Source organism: Bufo bufo, chromosome 1 (genome assembly GCF_905171765.1).
Source record: "Bufo bufo chromosome 1, aBufBuf1.1, whole genome shotgun sequence".
Taxonomy (NCBI): domain Eukaryota; kingdom Metazoa; phylum Chordata; class Amphibia; order Anura; family Bufonidae; genus Bufo; species Bufo bufo.
The window spans coordinates 150,068,973-150,081,759 of record NC_053389.1 but is presented as its reverse complement, the minus strand read 5'-3'; the positions used below and the strand labels follow the sequence as shown (position 1 = coordinate 150,081,759).

The 12,787-nt window shown below is 44.0% G+C and overlaps 1 protein-coding gene across 1 annotated transcript in view; it reads right to left on the bottom strand.

The window, feature by feature from the left end:
* CLCN6 (chloride voltage-gated channel 6) overlaps positions 1-12,787 on the bottom strand; it is a 61,480-nt gene that overhangs the window by 25,440 nt on the left and 23,253 nt on the right. The window lies entirely within an intron of this gene.

The following is a 12,787-nucleotide window of genomic DNA, read 5'->3' as shown; positions in this document are numbered from 1 at the left end:
AATAAGCAATTAACGCCATATCAGCATGGCTTCGTGAGGGATCGGTCATGCCAAACTAATTTAATCAGTTTCTATGAGGAGGTAAGTTCTAGACTTGACAGCGGCGAATCAATGGATGTCGTATATCTGGACTTCTCCAAAGCATTTGACACTGTACCACATAAAAGGTTAGTATATAAAATGAGAATGCTCGGACTGGGAGAAAACGTCTGTAAGTGGGTAAGTAACTGGCTCAATGATAGAAAACAGAGGGTGGTTATTACCGATACACACTAAGATTGGGTCACTGTCACTAGTGGGGTACCTCAGGGGTCAGTATTGGGCCCTATTCTCTTCAATATATTTATTAATGATCTTGTAGAAGGCTTGCATAGTAAAGTATCAATTTTCGCAGATGACACTAAACTGTGTAAAGTAATTAACACTGAAGAGGACAGTATACTACTACAGAGGGATCTGGATAGATTGGAGGCTTGGGCAGATAAGTGGCAGATGAGGTTTAACACTGACAAATGTAAAGTTATGCACATGGGAAGGAATAATGCAAGTCACCTGTACATACTAAATGGTAAAACACTGGGCAACACTGACATGGAAAAGAACTTAGGAAATGTAGTGGACAGCAAATTAAGCTGTAGAAACCAGTGTCCGGCAGCTGCTGCCAAGGTCAATAAGATAATGGGTTGCATCAAAAGGGGCATAGATGCCCGTGATAAGAACATAGTCCTACCACTTTATTATGGATTCCGTCATTGTTTTCCGTTATAACATGGTTATAACGGAAAATAACGGAATCCATAAGATGGAAGTCAGAAACAGAAGCCTTTAAGAGGCATTCTGTTTTAATCCGTCATTAGTAATAGAAGTCTATGGGAATCATAACGAATCCGTCTGGTTCCCGTATGCAAGACGGAAAACAAAGTCCTGTCGACTTTCTGCAGATGGGAGAAACTTCCAGAACGTCAACCATCACTGCAGCACTCCACCAATCTGGGCTTTATGAAACACTGGCCATAAAGAAGCCTCTCCTTAGTAATAGACACAAGGAAGTTTGCAAAAAAGCACCTAAAGGACTCTCAGACCGAGAAACAACATCCTCTGATCTAATGAAACCAAGATTGAACTTTTTGGCCTTAATTCTAAGCGTCATGTCTGGAGGAAACCAGGCACTGCTCATCGCCTGCTCAATACCATCCCTACAGTGAAGCATGGTGGTGGCAGGATCATGTTGTGGGGGTGTTTTACAGTGAATGGGATAGGGAGACAGAGTTGAGGGACAGATGAATGGAGCAAAGTACAGACATTCTTTTTCTTTTTTTTTGCTGAAAATAAATATGTTTATTGTTAATGTGTAGTTTTTTTTGTGTAAATCTTTCTTTTTCATTTATATTTAATATTTTGGTGTTTTTTTGTTTGTTTTTTTACTAACTTTTAGCCCCCTTAGGGACAAGAACCCTTGTCCTATTCACCCTGATATTTTATTTTCAAATTGTTTTTATTATTTTTGAAAGGTTGCATACCAATGAGAGAATATAACAAGGTCTGAATAACACATGTATCGATATGCTTATACAAAAACTTGTACAATAGTCATAAATACAATGTTACAATCATCGTATCGATTAATCCAAGAGAACATGAGAAAGAAAAAACAAAAAAGGAGGGGGGTTGGGGTGGGGTTTGAGGAAAGTCTGAGGGGAAGAGGATGTAGGGTAGTGCAGAGAGGTATGAGATCTCATTTCTTCACTTCCTACAATAGCATTAAGAAGTAGCTTATACGATCTAAAATGTCCAAAGGATTTATTCCATAACACCTCTAAACTTTTTCCACGGTCCCCAGATGTCTGAGAATCGTTGAGGTGTTCTGGCGTCCCAATGTGCAATTTGTTCTAATCGATAGATCTGGTCACATTTCTGAAACCAGTGTTGTAAAGACGGAGGGTCTGGTTTTCGCCAGTATACAGCTATGAGGAGACGGGCAGATGCAAGAAGAACCTTACACAAGGTTTGCACCTCTTTTGATTTTGAACAACTTAATTCCCCCAATAGCCCAAAAAGACACATCTTAGGCTACTTTCACACTTGCGTTGGGTGCCGATCCGTCTGGTATCTGCACAGACGGATCCGCATCTATAAATGCAAACGATGGTATCTGTTCAGAACGGATCCGTTTGCATTACCATGAACAAAAACAAATTTTTTATTTTTTTTTTGTCCATGATAATGCAAACGGATCCGTTTTGACTTTACATTGAAAGTCAGGGGGACGGATCCGTTTGAAAATTGAGCCATACTGTGTCAACTTCAAACGGATCCGTCCCCATTGACTTACATTGTAAGTCTGGACGGATCCGTTTGCCTCCGCAAGGCCAGGCGGACACCCGAACGCTGCAAGCTGCGTTCAGGGGTCCGCCTGCTGAGCGGAGCGGAGGCTGAACGCTGCCAGACTGATGCATTCTGAGCGGATCCGCATCCACTCAGAATGCATTAGGACTGGACGGATCCGTTCGGGGCCGCTTGTGAGAGCCTTCTAACGGAACTCACAAGCGGAGCCCCGAACGCTAGTGTGAAAGTAGCCTTAGGCGACGCCAGAACATTTACTTTGCAAACTTGGGAAAGTGTTTTACATATCTCTTGCCAATAAGTTTGTACTTTATTACACGACCACCAAATAGGACTCTGTGTCCCTATAGCACCCTCACATCTCCAGTAAGAAGGACTAACTTCTGGGAACATATTGTGCAAACGCTGTGGTGTATAGTACCACTGTGTAAGGACTTTGTAGCTATTTTCCTGCAATTTTACACACCTAGAGACTTTCACCGGAGCTATTAATACTTTGGCAATTCCCATTCATCAAATTTTATTACTAGTTCATCTTCCCATTTACTAATAAATTTGCATCTATCTGTGCTAGTAAAGGAGATAATCGTGGAATATAACTGTGAAATCTTCCTCTTAAGTTCTAATTTTTGCAAAGCCAATTTCTCAAATATTGTGTGGTCTGTGCCCCAAACAGAAGCCCTAGTCAATTTTTTTAAGATGTGGTAGCAATGTGTTATTTGGAAAGTAGTGCAATGAGCCATGGCAGGGTGCGATTCTAGTTCTGATAGTGATGGCATATCGGCGTCCGGGCACAAGGACAGTATCGACGTCGTACTCTTCTTGTCTACTTCTTTTAAAGTATTCCAGAAACATAAATTCGACTGACACAAAATGTCTCTTACTTGCATGAGTGTCGCATAATTAGGCATCAGCTTCGGTAACATATCCGGTGCACACCAACGGGCTATTGTATGTTTAGTAATTGAGCTGTGTGTTGTAAGCATTTTGTTCACTCTCGCTAAATCAAGGAAAAGTAAAGACCTCAAAGGAAGGTTCGACATTGCTTCTTCCACCCTTATGTCTAGCCGACCTGGAGATGGGCGCAACCAGTCTAAACTTCTAGTACAGAGGATTGCTTTATGATAGTTGTATATGTCCGGTATTCCCAGACCTCCTCTCATGGGATGACGAATTACATATGACGAGGGCATTCTCGCTTTCTTCCCTCCCCATAAAAATTTAAGAAATATCTTCTGAACTTTTTTAAAAGAAAGCTTGGGGATGGGGATCGGTAAAGCTTGCAGATAATATAGCACTTTTGGGAGGAGTATTGTCTTTATAAGGGATCTACGGCCAAACCAGGAGACAACGGGAATGTCCCAGCTGCTTATCAGGTCCTCTAGTTGTTGGGGGATTGATGAGAAGTTCTCACAAAATAACTGGTTAAACTCAGGGGTTAGTTCAATTCCCAAAAATGTTATCGACTTTGACGTCCTTTGGAAAGAATTGGCGTTTTGTAAAATAGTTTGTTCATGGGCGGGCAGGGATACAATTAGAACTGTAGACTTTGAAAAGTTAACAGAAAATTTTGAAATCTCGTGAAATTGTTTTATAACTGACATGATCGCTGGGAAAGCCTCTTTAGGATTGGTGACTATTAGTAGGAAATTATCTGCAAATGCAGCTGTTGAGTGTACCGTCTTCCCCACGGTCATCCCAGTTATCTCTGGCTTTTGTCGGAATGCCTGTAACAGAGTTTCTATCGTCAATATAAACAATAAAGGGGATAATGGGCATCCCTGCCAAGTGCCATTAGTTATATTGAAGACAGGGGAGAGAGTGCCATTCACCAAGACTCTTGCTGTTGGATGCTGATACATCGCCATTACTCCATCAATAAAGGATTGTGGAATACCAAATTTAGCTAGGGTTTGAGACATGAATAGCCAGTCCACTCTGTCAAAGGCCTTCTCTGCGTCCATACTGAGCAAAATCAGAGGTATAGATGTTCGCTTTGCTAATTGCATAAGGTGTATCACTCTAATAATGTTGTTTTTCCCTTCTCTACCAGGTACGAAACCTACTTGTTCAGGGGAGATTAGATCTGGTAAGTACTTCTTCAATCTGTTTGCTAACATTTTGGCGTAAAGCTTAACCACCTCAGCCCCCAGTGCTTAAACACCCTGAAAGACCAGGCCACTTTTTACACTTCTGACCTACCCTACTTTCACCGTTTATTGCTCGGTCATGCAACTTACCACCCAAATGAATTTTACCTCCTTTTCTTCTCACTAATAGAGCTTTCATTTGGTGGTATTTCATTGCTGCTGACATTTTTACTTTTTTTGTTATTAATCGAAATTTAACGATTTTTTTGCAAAAAAATGACATTTTTCACTTTCAGTTGTAAAATTTAGCAAAAAAAACGACATCCATATATAAATTTTGCTCTAAATTTATTGTTCTACATGTCTTTGATAAAAAAAAAAAATGTTTGGGTAAAAAAAAAAATGGTTTGGGTAAAAGTTATAGCGTTTACAAACTATGGTACAAAAATGTGAATTTCCGCTTTTTGAAGCAGCTCTGACTTTCTGAGCACCTGTCATGTTTCCTGAGGTTCTACAATGGCCAGACTGTACAAACACCCCACAAATGACCCCATTTCGGAAAGTAGACACCCTAAGGTATTCGCTGATGGGCATAGTGAGTTCATAGAACTTTTTATTTTTTGTCACAAGTTAGCGGAAAATGATGATTTTTTATTTTTTTTTCTTACAAAGTCTCATATTCCACTAACTTGTGACAAAAAAAAAAAAACTTCCATGAACTCACTATGCCCATCAGCGAATACCTTGGGGTGTCTTCTTTCCAAAATGGGGTCACTTGTGGGGTAGTTATACTGCCCTGGCATTCTAGGGGCCCAAATGTGTGGTAAGGAGTTTGAAATCAAATTCTGTAAAAAATGGCTGGTGAAATCCGAAAGGTGCTCTTTGGAATGTGGGCCCCTTTGCCCACCTAGGCTGCAAAAAAGTGTCACACATGTGGTATCTCCGTATTCAGGAGAAGTTGGGGAATGTGTTTTGGGGTGTCATTTTACATATACCCATGCTGGGTGAGAGAAATATCTTGGCAAAAGCCAACTTTGTATAAAAAAATGGGAAAAGTTGTCTTTTGCCAAGATATTTCTCTCACCCAGCATGGGTATATGTAAAATGACACCCCAAAACACATTCCCCAACTTCTCCTGAATACGGAGATACCAGATGTGTGACACTTTTTTGCAGCCTAGGTGGGCGAAGGGGCCCACATTCCAAAGAGCACCTTTCGGATTTCACCGGCCATTTTTTTACAGAATTTGATTTCAAACTCCTTACCACACATTTGGGCCCCTAGAATGCCAGGGCAGTATAACTACCCCACAAGTGACCCCATTTTGGAAAGAAGACACCCCAAGGTATTCGCTGATGGGCATAGTGAGTTCATGGAAGTTTTTATTTTTTGTCACAAGTTAGTAGAATATGAGACTTTGTAAGAAAAAAAAAATCATCATTTTCCACTAACTTGTGACAAAAAATAAAAAATTCTAGGAACTCGCCATGCCCCTCACGGAATACCTTGGGGTGTCTTCTTTCCAAAATGGGGTCACTTGTGGGGTAGTTATACTGCCCTGGCATTCTAGGGGCCCAAATGTGTGGTAAGGAGTTTGAAATCAAATTCTGTAAAAAATGGCCGGTGAAATCCGAAAGGTGCTCTTTGGAATGTGGGCCCCTTTGCCCACCTAGGCTGCAAAAAAGTGTCACACATGTGGTATCTCCGTATTCAGGAGAAGTTGGGGAATGTGTTTTGGGGTGTCATTTTACATATACCCATGCTGGGTGAGAGAAATATCTTGGCAAAAGACAACTTTTCCCATTTTTTTTATACAAAGTTGTCTTTTGCCAAGATATTTCTCTCACCCAGCATGGGTATATGTAAAATGACACCCCAAAACACATTCCCCAACTTCTCCTGAATACGGAGATACCACATGTGTGACACTTTTTTGCAGCCTAGGTGGGCAAAGGGGCCCAAATTCCTTTTAGGAGGGCATTTTTAGACATTTGGATACCAGACTTCTTCTCACGCTTTGGGGCCCCTAAAATGCCAGGGAAGTATAAATACCCCACATGTGACCCCATTTTGGAAAGAAGACACCCCAAGGTATTCAATGAGGGGCATGGCGAGTTCATAGAAAAAAAAAAATTTTGGCACAAGTTAGCGGAAATTGATTTTTTTGATTTTTTTTATCACAAAGTCTCCCTTTCCGCTAACTTGGGACAAAAATTTCAATCTTTCATGGACTCAATAAGCCCCTCAGCAAATACCTTGGGGTGTCTTCTTTCCAAAATGGGGTCATTTGTGGGGTGTTTGTACTGCCCTGGCATTTGAGGGTCTCCGCAATCATTACATGTATGGCCAGCATTAGGAGTTTCTGCTATTCTCCTTATATTGAGCATACGGGTAATGAATTTTTTTTTTTTCCGTTCAGCCTCTGGGCTGAAAGAAAAAAATGAACGGCACAGATTTCTTCATTCGCATCGATCAATGTGGATGAAAAAATCTCTGCCAAAAAAAGAAAAAGGAGGGGAAAGGCGTCTGCCAGGACATAGGAGCTCCGCCCAACATCCATACCCACTTAGCTCGTATGCCCTGGCAAACCAGATTTCTCCATTCACATCAATCGATGTGGATGAATAAATCCTTGCCGGGATTTTTTTTTTTTATATATACAAAGTGTTTGCCAAAGTATATGAACACCGCCACCTCCTCAGCTCATATGCCTCGGCAAACGTATCTTTTACTGCAGAGGAGAAATCTCGTCTTGCAGCGCCGCATACACCGACTTGCGTGTAATCTGACAGCAGCGCAATGCTTCTGTCAGAATGCACATCAGTGCTGCAGCTAGTCGATCGGTTGGTCCACCTGGAAGGTAAAAAAAACAAAACAAAAAAGAAAAAACCAGGCCGCAACGCAATAAATTTATTAACTGTTAAACAGAACATAGAAACTTTTTTTTTACTTTTTTAACTGAACGTTAACTTTTTTACTTACCGGTAATTTTTTGTTTGTTTAATTTTTTTTACCTTTATAGAACAAACCTCTCCTTCCCCATGGGACAATGTGCAAAGCGCAAATCGCCCAAAGATGTGGCGAAGTACATTATGCACTTTATCCCAGGTGAAAGGAGAGGTTTGCAGCAGCTGTGAGTAAAAGGGCCCTAATAGCCCTGTGTGCTTGTCCTGTGAGATGCAATCCCTATGCTAAGTGTACCTGTGTGTGGTACTTCCGGAAACACTCTCCATAGCATAGGGCAGGGTGGTCAGGACAGTCAGGACAGAAATAGCGGGTGTCACGCCTTATTCCACTCCTGCTACAGACACGACATTTTTTTCGGGGTGGCGGTTGGGTTGAGGTACCAGCAACGACACTGGGGAAATGTCGCTCGTGTAGACGGCTAACTACACTGGTGGATGGGGCCACGGAACCTCCTGGATAAAGGAGGTTCTCGATGATCTCTTCCTGGAATTTGAGGAAGGATCCTGTTCTCGCAGCCTTACTGTAGAGAACAAAACTATTATAGGCAGCCAATTGAATTAAATATACAGACACCTTCTTATACCAGCGTCTGGTGCGTCGGGAAACTAAATAGGGAGCCAACATCTGGTCATTGAAGTCCACCCCTCCCATGAGCGCATTATAGTCGTGGACTGAGAGGGGCTTTTCAATGACACGGGTTTCCCTTTCAATTTGGATTGTCGTGTCTGCGTGAATGGAGGAGAGCATGTAAACGTCACGCTTGTCTCTCCATTTCACCGCGAGCAGTTCTTCGTTACACAAGGCAGCCCTCTCCCCCCTTGCAAGACGGGTGGTAACGAGCCGTTGGGGTGAGCCCACGCGACTAGTTCGCGCGGTGCCACAGGCACAAATCCGTCTAGAAACAAATGCCTCTTTAGGCATTTGTTCTAGAAACAAATGCCTAAAGAGGGCCACACTTGTGTAAAAATTGTCCACATAAAGATGGTACCCCTTGCCGAATAAGGGTGACACCAAGTCCCAGACTGTCTTCCCACTGCTCCCCAGGTAGTCAGGGCAACCGACCAGCTCCAGGGTCTGATCTTTTCCCTCATAGATCCGAAATTTGTGGGTATAGCCTGTGGCCCTTTCACAGAGCTTATACAATTTGACCCCATACCGGGCACGCTTGCTTGGGATGTATTGTTTGAAGCCAAGGCGCCCGGTAAAATGTATTAGGGACTCGTCTACGCAGATGTTTTGCTCGGGGGTATACAAATCTGCAAATTTCTGGTTGAAATGGTCTATGAGGGGCCGAATTTTGTGGAGCCGGTCAAAAGCTGGGTGGCCTCTGGGACGGGAGGTGGTGTTGTCGCTAAAATGCAGAAAACTGAGGATGGTCTCAAATCGTGTCCTGGACATAGCAGCAGAGAACATGGGCATGTGATGAATTGGGTTCGTGGACCAATATGACCGCAATTCATGCTTTTTAGTTAGACCCATGTTGAGGAGAAGGCCCAGAAAAATTTTAAGTTCGGAAACTTGGACTGGTTTCCACCAGAAAGACTGGGCATAAGAGCTTCCCGGGTTGTCGGATATAAATTGTGTGGCATACCGATTTGTTTCTGCCACGACTAAGTCCAAGAGCTCCGCAGTCAAGAACAGCTCAAAAAATCCCAGGGCCGAACCGATCTGAGCCGTCTCAACCCGAACTCCAGACTGGGCGGTGAAAGGGGGAACTAATGGAGCGGCTGAAGTTGGTGACTGCCAATCAGGGTTTGCCAGCACCTCAGGGATTCTAGGGGCTCTACGGGCCTGTCTGCGCGGTGGCTGCGACGGGGTAACTACTGCACGTGCCACCGTACCAGCTTCAACTGCCCTTCTGGTGCTCGCCACGTCACCACGTTGTACGGCAGTGCTGGTACTAGGTCCAGGGTGGACTGCGCTGCTGGTGTATGCCTCACCACGTGATCCGGCAGCGACAGCCCCACTCTGCTGCTCTTGAAACGGATCCTGCACAACCTGTGGTCTAGCGACACGGGGCCGGGTACGCCTGGTTCTATCAGGGACCTCCACCTCCTCGTCCGAACTTTGGGTCAGAGAGCCACTGCTTTCTACAGGTTCATATTCTGACCCGCTAGATTCGTCAGATGAGGGTTCCCATTCCTCATCCGACTGGGTCAGAATCCTGTAGGCCTCTTCAGAAGAATACCCCCTGTTTGCCATTTGGACTACTAAATTTAGGGGTATTCCCTGAGACTACCCAAGAAAAAAAGCAAGCCTGTCTTACAAAGGGGAGGCTAGCGAAGTACCGGAGGCCGCTGCGGTTGATAAAAAATATCAAAACTGATTTTTTTATCGCCGCAGTGCGTGTAAAGTGATTGTGCAGTGATCAAAAAACTAAATTTTTTTTGTCACTGCGGCGGGGCGGGTGTGGGTGAACGCACGTGTGGGCGACCGATCAGGCCTGATCGGGCAAACACTGCGTTTTGGGTGGAGGGCGAACTAAAGTGACACTAATACTATTATAGATCTGACCGTGATCAGTTTTGATCACTTACAGATACTATAAAAGTACAAATGCTGATTAGCGATACGCTAATCAGCGAATCAGTGACTGCGGTGCGGTGGGCTGGGCGCTAACCGATCGCTAACTACCTAACCAAGGGGCCTAAACTATCCTAAAACCTAACAGCCAATACTAGTGAAAAAAAAAAGTGACAGTTTACACTGATCACTTTTTGTCTTTCACTAAGTGATTGACAGGGGGCGATCAAGGGGTTAATTTGGATGATGGGGGTGATGGAGGGTGATCTGGGGCTAAGGGTAGTGTTTGGTGTACTCACAGTGATGTCTGCTCCTCTGCTGGATCCAACCGACGAAAAGGACCAGCAGAGGAGCAGAGAAGCCATATAACAGATCATATTTACTAATATGATCTGTTATCTGGCTTCTGATTTGATTTTTTGAAAATCGCCAGGCTGCCAGCCACGATCATTGGCTGGCAGGCTGGTGACGAAATACTTCTTTAACTTTTGCCGGCCCGCGATGCGCATGCGCGGGCCGGCAATGCCCGAAATCTCGCGTCTCGCGAGAGGACGCACCGATGCGTCCACCCAGAGAAACAGGACCGCCGCAAAGACGCAATCCTACGTACGGCGGTCCTGAGGAGGTTAAGATCATTATTTAGCAACGATATACGGTAGGTCTGTAGTTTGCGCAGAGTGAGTGGTCTTTTTTAGGTTTGGGGATGATAGAAATCTGTGCTTGCAGCATGTCTTTAGGGAAGGCCCCCCTCTCCCTCGCTTCATTACAAGTTTCTAAAAAGATTGGGAGTAGAATCTCCTTGAAAGTAGAATAATATGAGACTGGGAACCCATCTGGACCTGGGCTTTGATGTAATGGTGATTCTTTTAAAGCAGTTTGTAGTTCTGCTAATGAAAAAGGGGAACTTAGGGATAACGCCTGTTCTTTTTTTAAAGCTGGTAAATTTAGGTCATCTAGCCAACGGTTAGTAGCTTGCCTCAAATGATCTCTTCTAGTTGGAGAAAGGGCCCCTCGTAGATTGTATAATTGACTATAGAAGTCACAAACTTGCTGGGCAATCAAGTTGGTTTTGCGTACTATGTTAGACTCTGACGTCTTAATATTGGATATATAAGAGGATATTTTCCTTTTTTTAATCTGGGACAGAAGTACTTTAGTGGCCTTATTTCCGTGAGCGTAAAATTTATATCTTGTGGAGAGGAATAATTTTGCCGTATTGGTGTTCAGCAAATTTTTCATTTCCGAGCGGAAAGTCTCTAGACTAGCCATAGTTAAAGCAGATAGGTCCATATCTCTAAGACCTAGCTAGAGATCTCAATGTGTATATGGTGGAGGGAATAGGGGGTAGGAAAGACAAGGGAAGAGAGGGAGGGGAACAACTGATCCATTTCCACGGATCTAAACATGTAATCACATCAGTCATTGAAGGTAATGAGAACATACCTGATAAAAAGTATTGAAAGCAATTAACTCTTAAACCGGTCAGTTAACTCGGGGAGGGCACCCTCCCGAGCTAGCTGTAATGGGTTATCAACAATCTGAGTGTGTAACTTACAAAATGTAATAACATATAACTGCCACTAGGTGTCGTCACATGTTAAGGATATAATTCCTTAAGGTAGACTTAGCAAGTCTGGAGAATTTTAACCGTTTGTGGTAAAGGAGAAGACTAGTAGTGAAAAGCAAACAATGCTTACTTGCTGTGTGGGTCGACAAGTGTATATGGAAACCTGTCAATTCACACATTAATATCAAAGTACATGATACTTGACCCTTCTTGCGCCGTTCAGTGGTCTGGCACTCCCGCGGCACACAGCTCGAATCTGGTCAAAGCTTTAGCCTGATGTCGCATGCTTCTGTGGCGAGAGTTCACTTGCCACGAATCTTAGGCCGGTAGAGGTGGTAATGAAGAGATATTCTGTGCGGGGCACCAGTCAGGGATATCCAGCTGACGTATTCCAAGAGCGTCACACACTCTAGGCAAGTCTGCATGAGATCTGACTACTTGTTTTCTGTGAGGCGTATTGATCAGTAAACCAAAAATATAGCCATCTATATGTAATCTTCTTCTGATTCAGGACTTCCAAGAGAGGTTTTAGTTGTCTCCGCTTTCTAAGCGTCATGGGAGATAAGTCCTGGTATAAGGCCACAAGAACTCCTTCTATCTCTGCCCACCGATTCGCCCGCGCTGCGATTATAAGTTGTTCTTTGACTTGGAAGTGCACAAGTCGACAAATAACATCCCTAGGGGGATCTTGGGGTTTAGGCAGCGGCCGAAGTTCTCTATGCACCCTGTCCATCTCAAATTGGTCAGTCGGCAGATCAGGTAATAGGCACATGAAAAATCTCTGCACCTCTTGCGCCAGTATTTCTGCGCTGATGGACTCTGGGATCCCTTTCAGGCGTATGCTATTGCGCCGTGCTCTGTTGTCCTGATCTTTAACCAGTGAGTAGAGATAGTTAACGTGCGCTTGAGTGTTATCCAAATTGCCTGCTACACGACCATGAAAGTCCAGTGAGGCTTTCTGTGCTGTTTCCAGATCGTCCATCCGGACATTGAGCTGATGCATATCTTTCTTTAGGTCTGCTAGGTCGCTGCGGATGGGCACCAGCGCTTCTGCTAGCAAAGATTTCATAAAGCTCCTAGATAGAGGTAAGTCTTTTTCTGTCCTCCTCGGCTTCTGAGTCTCCATCAGTTCCCGCCGGGAGAGATGTCTGGCGCGTGGCGGCCATCTTGGGATCATAACAGACCCCAGGTTTAGAGCTTGTTTCATCTTCCCTGTGCTATTTGTAGCTCGGTTGAGCCCGGATTGCAGCAGAGCTCTCTAAAACGCCTGCATCCGGCTCTGCTGCCAGGCTCCGC